At 37.0% G+C, this 11,259-nt stretch overlaps 1 pseudogene; it reads right to left on the reverse strand.

The window, feature by feature from the left end:
• Positions 1 to 491: 491 nt before the first annotated feature.
• On the reverse strand, positions 492 to 7,703 carry LOC116565441 (annotated as a pseudogene).
• Positions 7,704 to 11,259: the final 3,556 nt, after the last annotated feature.

The raw sequence follows: 11,259 nt of genomic DNA on the forward strand, positions 1-11,259 counted from the left end.
ATGTTTTGGTGAGAAAACCAAGAAAATCTGGGGTTGGGGTGGAAAGAATAACCCGTGATGCTGAGATCCCAAGCCCTTCTGTGGTCCCCTGTCAGGTGCAGAGTTCTGGGTGGGCTGGCCCTCACCCTCCCTACTTTAACACTTCTTATATGCATCTGCTTGCTTCTGGGAGAAAAAAAGATGCTGCACTGACAAAATTATGTCTGGACAGGGCTTTGGATTCAATTTCCCAAAACCGAACATAATCCACCTTTTTTTCTCCCTTAAAGACAAAGCTTGATTTTTGTCTTGGGGTCACCTGAATGGCAGGGAGTGGGGTGGTGGTATGCCAGGGGCAGCTGAGCCCTTGTGTCCTAGACCTGATACGCTGTAAGCCCAAAGGTACCTCTTACTTGGGCCTAACCCTTAGATTTCTTGAGTACAAACCTCATCTCTGCCCCTAAACTGTGTCTTTGGTAAAGGTGGTTAAATTTTTCATTCTCACTCTATCATTGGTAGTTCAGTAGATTTTTACTCTCTCTTAATCTCCCACCCCTTCCTTCTAGGGCTAAAGGCTTGAAGTTTAAGTCTCTCTTGAAGAAACAGCCATGCTTCATTTAATCCTGCTGCATCTAGACTGCTGTGGATGTCATCCTTCTGATGAGACATTAAATCAAGGTAAACATTAATCCCCCAGGCTGGAGCATCAATGAAGAGAAGAAAAATGTGGCTTCACCTCACAGGAAACACCACAGCCAATCTAGACCCTCTATGTTGCCTCCAGATATCACACACTTGGAGTTAATTAGAAAATTCTCCCTCTGGAACATATTATAAGCTTTGTTTAATTTGATGGAGAATATTTTCAGAAATCTTGCCTGAATGCAAACGCTTCTGAGGAGTAAAAAATAAGAAAACATACATATATTTGTGTATCAAAACGAAGTACTTTTGCTTTCAACAAAGAAGGTCAATATAATCTATATTTTTACATGACCTAGGTGTAATACATTAAGATGCAGATTATTTGAGCAATATTATAATCCAGTTAAATCACCTCAAAAGAGCAAAGAGATTTGAGAAAAGATCAATAAGGTACTAGCTCAATATCCCCATTTCAGACTATCTGCCCCTAAATGTTTTTTTTGTTTGTTTGTTTGTTTTTTCATTTTTCAGACTGCAATCTAATTCATCTGGAATTTTGATGTTAGGTAAGGATATAATTTCATTTACTTTTAAACTAATTTTACCAGCATAATTTATTGCATAATTCCTTTTCTTACACATATGTAAAACATATGTGGTTATCTGCATCTCGGCTGTTCTTGTTGATCCCTACATCAGGACCACACTGATTTGATTATTATAGGTTACTTTATGTTTTAATATCTTATAGGACCAGTCCCTTTATTCCTATGAGTTTTCAAAATATTCATGTTATTATTCTGTTACAGCAACAGGAAGAAAAAAATATTTTCCCATATATTATTCCAGTTACAAGTTCACTTTGTTAAGTTCAAGCAAATAAATCACAATGGAGTTTTCAATGAAATTAAATTAACTTGGGGAGGAATAGACATACCCTGTAAAAATACATCTCCACAAAAGTCCTTCAACATATGTGAAGGACTCCATCTATATTAGTCAAAACTCTTTCGTTACCAGGAACTGAAATTCAATTTAAATAATCTTTAAAAGGAGGAAGCAATGTATACAAGAAGTAACCCCAAATTGATCATAATTCTACATGCGAAATCTAAAACTATAAAGTACCTAAGGAAAAAATGTTAATTGTATGCCCCTGAATTTAGCAAAGATTTTTTAGATGGCTAGGACACAAAAACCATAACCTATAAAATTAGATAAATAGGACTACAAAATTGGAAACTTCTGCTCTTTGAAAGACAGTGCTAAAAAAATGAAAAGACAAGTCACAGACTGAACGCAAATATTTGCAAAACATAAATTTCACAAAGGACTTGTGTCCAGAATATGTACTCTCACAACGAAATAATGAGAAACAACCAACACAATAAAAAATGAGCAAAAGATTTGATCAGACACATCAGTAAAAATATGTGGATGGCAAATAGGCATATGAAAAGATGCTTGACATCATTTTTCATTGAAACCAAAATAAGATAACACTGCACACCTATTAGAATTATTCATTAAAAACAAAAACAAAAACATGAAACCATCAAATGCTGGTGAGAAAGAAAAGCAATGGGAATTACTGCTGGCAGAAATGCAAAATCGTACAGCCACTTTGGGATTCAGTTTGGAAGTTTCTTATAACATTAAAAGTATATTTACTGTATAACCCAGCAATCCTACTCTTAGATATTTACCCAAGGGAAATGAAAATATGACCATATAAAAATTTGTATGCAATTACTTATTGCGGTTTTCTTCATAATTACCAAAATCTGGAAACAATTCAAATGCCCATGAACTGGCAACTGCATAAATAAACTGATACAGCCACACAATGAAATATTACTTGGCAATAAAAAGGAACAAACTACTGATACTAGTAACAACACAGATGGATCTCAAATGCATTTTGCTAAGTGAAAGAAGTGATATACTCAAAAGGGTATATACTTTGTGTTTCCATTTACAAGATATTCAGTAAAAGGCAAAACTATAGGAACAGAAAAACAGATTAGTGTTTGTCGGTGGATAGAGCTGGAGAAAGGGATTAATAACAGAGGGGCATGAGGGAACTTTCTGAGGTGACAGAAATATCCTATGTCTTGACTGAGGTAGTAGTTACGCAATCTTTATGTACTGACCAAAATTCACAGGACTAGTCACCTAAACAGAGTAAATTTTACTGTGTTTAAATAGATCTCAATAAACCTATCCTACAAGGGGGAGAGGTATATACTGGCTCATCTGTTTGAAACGTCTGGGTGTTTTCTGGTTTCAGGCACATCTGAGGCCAAGTGCATAAAAACGTTCTTAGTCATGTGTTGTACTCTTGCCCTTTTTTCCTTCATGTTGGTGCATTCTTTCCAAGTAACAGTGTCCACCAGTCTCTTCTTCCTTGCAATGATCTTTACAGCTCATAAACTCAGAAAAAGATCTTATTTTTCTTCATGCAACAATAGCAATTTCCCCCAAAGGATGCTGATAAACCCTACTAAGATCTCATACCTCCCTCTATACAATCAATATCTAGGCCCTGGAGAAAGAGATACTCTGATTGGCTATCTTCAGTCTTTTGCCCACCCCTGTGGCAGGAGGGATGGCCGCATAAGAATCACTGGGTACAGTAGAGAAGCAAATTCCAAAAGGAAGGAGAGCCAAGTAGACAAAATAACAGATGTCCTGACATCCTCATTCTTGATTACTGCATATCATGGTCTGTCTGCCGCTCTTGTTGCTCAACAATATCCAGCCAGGGCTCTTCCTTCAAGCTGTGTTCCAAGGAATTTTTACAGCATGTTTTCCAGATTTCCATCTTGCAGCTTTATACTTTCACTTAAATAGAGCAGCTTCTATGGATACTTCTCTTAACCTCTTCTTTTTTCCACAGGAGCCCAACCCAGTGTATTTGAATCAACTCTACCATACTGAGAGACTGGAATGCATTTGACTCTTCAGTGGATTATTTGATCTGCCATTTTGGTGATATTAGTCCTAGGAAGTCACACTGCTGCCCACACTTGCCTGGTTCTTAGTTGATTGCCTCAGCAGGTGCCCTGACAAAGCAAGAGAGGACAAGACCAACAAGGACAGGACTGACTTGAATTATTTTTTTTTTTCTTTTTTGAATTAAATGTTATTTTCTTTGTCACAGTTCAGCTTTTTCTGATAGCATGAAAGTTATGATTGTCTCGATAATTTTTTATTTTATTTTTTATTTTTTTATTTTTATTTTTTATTTTTTTTCTCCCATTTATTTATTTTATTGCATTTTAGGTTTTGGGGTACATGTGAAGAACATGCAAAATTGTTGCATACACACTGACTTGAATTATTAATCTGTCCTTACCAGCCTAACCCATGTACAGTGCTGTCGTAGCTCACATTGAATTGCAGCGACTGATCACACTGTCTGAAATTTTCTAGTCTTCTCAGGAAGCAAACACTTATATTTTTTAGAAGAATCCTAAGAACCTATCTAGTAAATGGTTTAATTTTACAATAAAATAACAGAAGCCCTGAGAGCTGCTGGCCCAAGAGCTGAAACTAAAACCTTAGCCTCTTATCTACTGACTGGTGCCCTTGTCACTGTTTTCTGATGCTTCTCTTATTCTCAGATTTCCTTCTGGTTAGTGATTTGTCTATAAATATTCCTACCACTAATGAATATAAGTGTTTTTGAAATGCAAGTAAGTCAAGGTCAACATCTATTTGGTAGATTATGATGTCAGAGAGGATATAGAGCTTAGTGAGGTTTGGATTCAGAAAGGTTCAAATTTGAGTCCTGGTTTCAAAAGTGTTAGCTGGGTGACCTTGGCAACTTACTCAGACTTTCCTGACTTATAAAATGTAGATAATAATAGTATGTCTTTCAGAGGGATATTGTACAGAATAAATCAGATTTTGAAAAATTTAGCAAAATAGCTAGTAGTCTACTCAGCAAAGACAAGTAGTCTTGTCTTAGCTGTTTCATTAGGTTGCCTCTTTGGTCTATACTTTTGCACTAGTCAAAAGAAAGGGTTTAGAAAGGAGAGCAGAATAGAGAATTTTGCAAACACCAGAGCCAGTAGTACTGAAAGAGGGATTTCATTTAATGCTGTTTAAGACAATATTGTTTTCTTCATGAAAATATCCCATATCGCTGTGAAGGACTTTCAAACAGGGAAAGGAGGATAGTAGTTTCAAGATAAGAAAAGCAACCTTTGAGATTTTGCAAGCCAATGTTGAAATTTGCATCAGTATCTTGGTCTCTTAAAAACCTGTCTGGAAAGGAGGTCAAGTCAGGTTTGGGGCAGCAAAATGATAGGGTAGAATAGGAAAGACTAATCAAAATGAGACTGCAGTAGAAGGAATAGAGCTGTTCTTAGATAAGGCAAGAAAAAGGAATTGTTAAGGCATCTCGGTATCAGGCAGGCAAAGGATCAAGTTTAGGAGATCAGCTGAACAGCTGATATAGTTCAAGGCAACAGAGGGTCCAGTTGCAAGAACAAGTATTAAGAATCAGGAAATACTATAAGAATCTGAATCCCACTCTATGGAGAGAAATGGGACAATAAGACATTGGATCATAAATGGGAATTACTGGCAAGGGGCTTAGTTTCTAAGAAACGAAGTCGCCATTGCCACTGAGGCAAAGATTTCACACATTTCCTGTCCAGGACTAGAACTACAGCCAGAGTACTACAAGTACATAGCAGGACCATGCTGGGAGAGATTTTGGACCAGAATGGGTAGTGAGGAACAGCACCGTTTGTGAAGGAAGTCCTTCACACTCTTTACAGGCTTTCACAATCCATATAACTTGAAACAGACATAAAAAACAGGGAAACATAAGTATAGAATTTACAGAGCTATTTTGGTACATGTGCCTAGAGGCATTTGAAAATATGACCTTAGTTTGCAAAATTAATGAACAGAATACATTAAAGATAAAGATGCTATCACACGAAAACCAAGCTAATACATTTGTAATTTTTTCTCAAGATTACTGTAAGGCCCCTTACTTGCAGGTTTCATCAAGTAGGAAGTATATTTTCAAGTAACTTCAATTATTCTCTGGAATTTAGAGGTAGAAATTCCTACAGTCAAATACTATGGGAATTTAAAATTTGTAAGGATGAAAAAGTCTCCTGAAAGGGATGTCTCGGTTTCTTGATACAGAAGAGCATCCACGTGGGGAGCGACAAAGTGGGGAGTGAGTAGAAGTATGAGGCAATGTGTGGGTATGGGAACAAGTAAAGAAAGTTGAGGGACCAAGTGCAATTAGTAAGGCCAATCAGTAGTTGTACAAATCATCTAGTGGTTTCCTAAATGTGATTTATACAGATCCCCAAAACTATGGAGTCCAAGAAAGCTTAGTCAGAAACCTCTATATTCATATCAACCAAAGTGATTCTGCTTTTCTTTCCATTTTTTTTTTTTTTAGTTTAGCACCATTTATTGAGCAATCTCAGCTGTTGTTGTAGCTGCTATGTGACAGCCTGTTCTTAAAACATAAAATGCTCTTTTAATTATCTTGGCCATGACAGAAGGATCTTCCAGGTAGCATGCCAACAGAACAAGAAAACTCTAATGGCACCAGCTTCAAGGATAGTGTCATCCAGAGAGGGAGAGGGTCATGGCACATTCAACCACAGCTTCCAGAGGTTTTGAAAAAAGAGACTTTGGGGGCTGAGGCTTCCTGGTGTTTTGATGCTGTCGGTATGAGTTTTGTATTTCATAATGGTGTTGGGAGCTAGGTTAAGCACTGGCTGAACTGTATCCCGGATTCAGGCTGTGGTTGCTTGGTCACTGACAGTCTTTTCCATATTGAAATTCCTGAAAGCAAAGAGATACCACAGCCCCACAGCTCTCCTCCCCAACCATGAACTGTTCTCCAACATGGCCAAAATGAGACTCTCCCAGCAAAGGGAGATCAAGCCCTTCCACAATGAAATAAATAATCTACTTGTCACCATTTTCATTTTGCGTTATCCTCCCACTTGGGTTTAATTCTTTCTTTGGAGAGATGGAAGTCACTGTGGCCTATCAGGTCCTTTGGACATACCATGTGGCTATAAAACCTCCAGAACCACTCCACAGAGGCAAAGGTGCCAATCTGTTTGTCTGTTTGATATTCTGTTAATAACTTTGTGAGCTGGTGGGATAGCCAGGTTTTTCCTACAGTACCAGAAAGTGTAGCAGGGGCTGCTCTGCCCATCCAAGAACAACAGCCATCCTCTTGTGACAGCTCTGATTCTTGTCCCATTCTTTTTTTTTTTTTTTTTTTTTTTTTTAGTTCTCAGCATCTTTCTGTGTGTTGTCTTCTTCATTCTGATCATGGACCCCCTGTCATCGTCTTTCAAAGCATCAAATTTGTTGTTCATCCTCTTCCCACTGCTGTCGCCACAGCCTTACTTCTGCTTTTCCTATGAGCTATAAATTGAGATTCCATAGAATATTTTGTTTGAGACAAAAGACTTCAATATTTATGTCAGAAAAACTGAAAAGGAGATTGAAATGGACAAAAATAGATTACTTGCCATTCTGTCAAGCACCTATTTACCTTTATTTCATTCAGAGAGGCCTGCACCTTTTATTGTCTTTAAGGTATTTTACAACTCTGCAAGTAATGCAAATGATTCTTGTCCATAGAAACACAAATGATTTTTTTTTCTGGTGAAATTTTGCCTAATGGACATTGACCAGTTTTACATGTGGTTGTAAACATACTTCTTATTACCTACATATGTGTGGTCTTTAAATCATTTTGGGAACTAGTTGTCACATCTTACTGGTTTTCTCATTCATTAGTTAGTTAAATAAAAGTCTTTACCAAAAGAATGAAACAGAGCACCTATCTCTTGCTATATACAAAAATCAAATCAGAATGGTTTAGAGACTTAGATCTAAGACCACAAACTACTAAACTACTGAAAGTAAACACTGGGGACTCTAGAACATTGGAGTGGGCAAAGATTTCTTGAGTAATACTATACAAGCACAGGCAAACAATGCAAAAATGGACAAACGGGATCACATCAAGGGAAAAAGCTTCTGCACAGCAAAGGAAACAATCAAGAAGGTGAAGAGACAACCTACAGAATGGGGGAAATATAAGTGAAGAGAAAACACACAGAATGGGAGAAAATATTTGCAAACTATCCATCTAACAAGGGATTAATAACCAGAATGTATAAGGAGCTCAAACAACTCTATAGGAAAAACATCTAATAATCTGATTTAAAGGGGGCAAAATATTTACATAGACATTTGTCAAAAGAAGACAAACAAATGGCAAACAGGTACATGAAAAGGTGCTCCATATCAATGATCATCAGAGAAATGCAAATCAAAACTACAATCAGGTATCATTGCATTCAAGCTAAAATAGTTTTTATCCAAAAGTCAGGCAATAACAAATGCGACAAGATTATAGAGACAAGTGATCCCTTGTACACTGTTGGTGGGAATGTAAATAGTACAGCCACTATGGAGAACATTTTGGACATTTTACTTAGAAAAGTAAAAATAGAACTACTATAAGACCCAGCAATCTCACTCCTAGGTATGTTCCCAAAAGAAAGGAAATCACTATATCAAAGAGATATCTGCATTCTCAAATTTATTGCAGCACTATTCATAATATCCAAGATTTAGAAGCAATCTAAGTGTCTATCCAACAGATAAATGTCTAAAGAAAATGTGATACATATGCACAATGTAGTACTATTAGCCATCAAAAGAATGAGATCCTGTCATTTGCAACAACGCAGATGGAACTGGAGGTCACTACGTTAAGTGAAATAAACCAGGCATAGTAAGACAAACATTGCATGTTCTCATTTATTTGTGGGAGCTAAAAGTTCAAATAATTGAACTCATGGAGATAAAGGATAAAAAGATGGTTACCAGAGGCTGGGAAGGGTAGCGGGGATGGGGAGGTAGTGGGGATGGTTAATGGGTACAAAAAAAAAAACAGAAAGAGTGAGTAAGACCTAGTATTTACTAGCACAACAGGTTGGCACTAGTCAAAAATAATTTAATTGTCCATTTAAAAATAATTACAACAGTATAACTGGATTGTTTATGACACAAAATATAAATGCTTGAAGGGATGAATACCTCATTTACCCTGATGTGATTATTATGTATGCATTCCTGCATCAAAATACCTTATGTACCCCATAAATATATACAACTACTATGTACCCACAAAAATTAAAAATTAAAGGCTGCCTCCCTTAGAAAGAACCAACCTTGCTGACTGTGTGATCTTGAATATCTAGCCTTCAGAACCGTGAGACAATAAATTTCTGCTTTTTATAGCTCCCACTTTATGATACTTTGTTACAGCAGCTTTAGAAAACAAATATAATTCCAAGGCAGTTGCAGTTGTCCTCAAGAAGATGGGCCCATGTCTATTTATCAGGTAAGATGGCTCTCTCTCCTGAGAGTCTAGATATTGAAGAGAATTAGGGGTTATAGGGCCAACATGAAACCAGTAGCTAGACAGTGATGGCCAATTAGTGCTAATGTAATGGAAAAGAAAGGAAGAAAATCAGATATTTTATTATGTATATCCAAAGCACATTAAAATAATGAGAGGGTTACCAACTGCTTCTAGGGTTCAGAATTATATTTCTGACAGTGGGAGGTCATTCAAGGTGGAATATGAGATAAGCCATAAAAGTCAGGCTCATCCAGCAGCCTGGTTCTCTCTCTAAAATGCTGTCAATAACGTGAGTTCCTGCAGCTTGAATGCTAATTCTCTGGGTACAACAAAACAAAATTAAAATGCATGTTTTTTTAACTGTTCACTCTGAAAACGCAATCAAGTTTAGATACGTTTTCATGGGTAATGAAAACTTGGAGAGTTACCATGTTTGCTCTCACAGAACTAATGTCCTTTATATGCCCATGTATGAGTCCTCCTCACACACCTTTCAAGCACGGAGAAGTGACAATGGAATTACTGAAATTGTAGATTTAAAAAAAATCAAATGTGTATAGAAGTCCATAACATACAAAGAGCATACAATTATTTCTAAAGCTAGAAAATACTGAAAATAAGAAAGGCTTCAGATTGAAGCAATGAAAAATATATTCAACCATCAAAAGTGTTTGTATCAATGAAGTACAAGAACACTTTTATACACGTGAATAAAATTAATTGGGAAATGTCACATCAGATTGTTAGTCAGATTGACTACACTGAGCTACTATATTATTATATGAAAACTTCACACTATTCCTCTGGTCATCCCAGAATCTTGCTTTCCCATAGCAGTTACCTATTATCAATAAGATGTGGCTACAACTGCCTTACATCAACCATGGTCAGTAGCATCATGGAAAGCAGCCATAAGGGGCATGCTGTTCTGCCTTGTAAGTGAATATGATGTGATTTTCTTGACTGTCAGTTGCCATAGCTGTGATTACCAAACCTGTCACAATTCCAATATATGACATTCTTTTTCCAAAAAAAAAAAAAAAAAAAGACACTCTAATGTTAATATCCTCTATCCATAGCTTAATAAATAATTGGGGTAGATATGTCTTTTGAAGGCAGGGGGACAAGTTTCTTCTTGGTGTCTTCAAACATTCAAAGTCCTCCCATCTTTAAAAAATAATTAAACATTGGTGATCATTAAAAAATCTGGAGACAACAGATGCTGGAAAGGATGTGGACAAACAGGAATGCTTTACACTGTAAATTAATTTAACCATTGTGGAAGACAGTGTGGTAATTCCTCAAGGATCTAGAACCAGAAATACCAACTGACCTAGCAATCCCATTACTGGGTATATACTCAAAAGATTATAACTCATTCTACTATAAAGACACATGCACACATGTTTACTGCAACACTATTCACAATAGCAAAGACTTGGAACCAACCCAAATGCCCATAAATTACAGACTGGATAAAGAAAGTGTGACACATATACACCATGGAATACTATGCAGCCATAAAAAAGATGAGTTCATGTCCTTTGCAGGGACATGGATGAAGCTGGAAACCATCATTCTTAGCAAACTGACACAAGAACAGAAAACCGAACACTGCATCTTCTCACTCATAAGTGGGTGTTGAACAATAAGAACACATGGACACAGGGAGGGGAACATCACACCCTAGGGCCTGTTGGGCAGTGGGGAGGCTAGGGCAGAGATAGCAGGGGTTGGGGGCTTTGGGGAGGGATAACACCAGGAGAAACACCTAATGTAGGTGATGGGGGGATGGATGCACAAACCACCATGGCATGTGTACACCTATGTAACAATCCTGCACAATCTGCATATGTACCCCAGAACTTAAAGAATAATAAAAAAAATAATTAAACATCCTTACTTGCCCATTTTCCCCTCCTTTATCTTCCCTTATTCTTGCTGCTTGGTCACTTATGTTGTCAAAAGAGCATGAGACTGGAAATCAAAAACCCTGGATGTAAGTCCAGACTCTTACATTTTCTTGCTGTATGGAAGGAAAGTTGATGAAAATTCATCAACATTTTAGCATTCTTGCCTATAAAATGGTTGTCATCAGCCCTGACTACCATACAAAGTTATTCTGATAGGAGATTGCCAGAAAAATGCCTGATTAGGCTTCAGTTAGAAGAACAAATGTATGATTGAGATGTTAA

The sequence above is a fragment of the Sapajus apella genome, unplaced genomic scaffold (genome assembly GCF_009761245.1).
Source record: "Sapajus apella isolate SASKATOON/1434 unplaced genomic scaffold, GSC_monkey_1.0 scaffold40, whole genome shotgun sequence".
Taxonomy (NCBI): domain Eukaryota; kingdom Metazoa; phylum Chordata; class Mammalia; order Primates; family Cebidae; genus Sapajus; species Sapajus apella.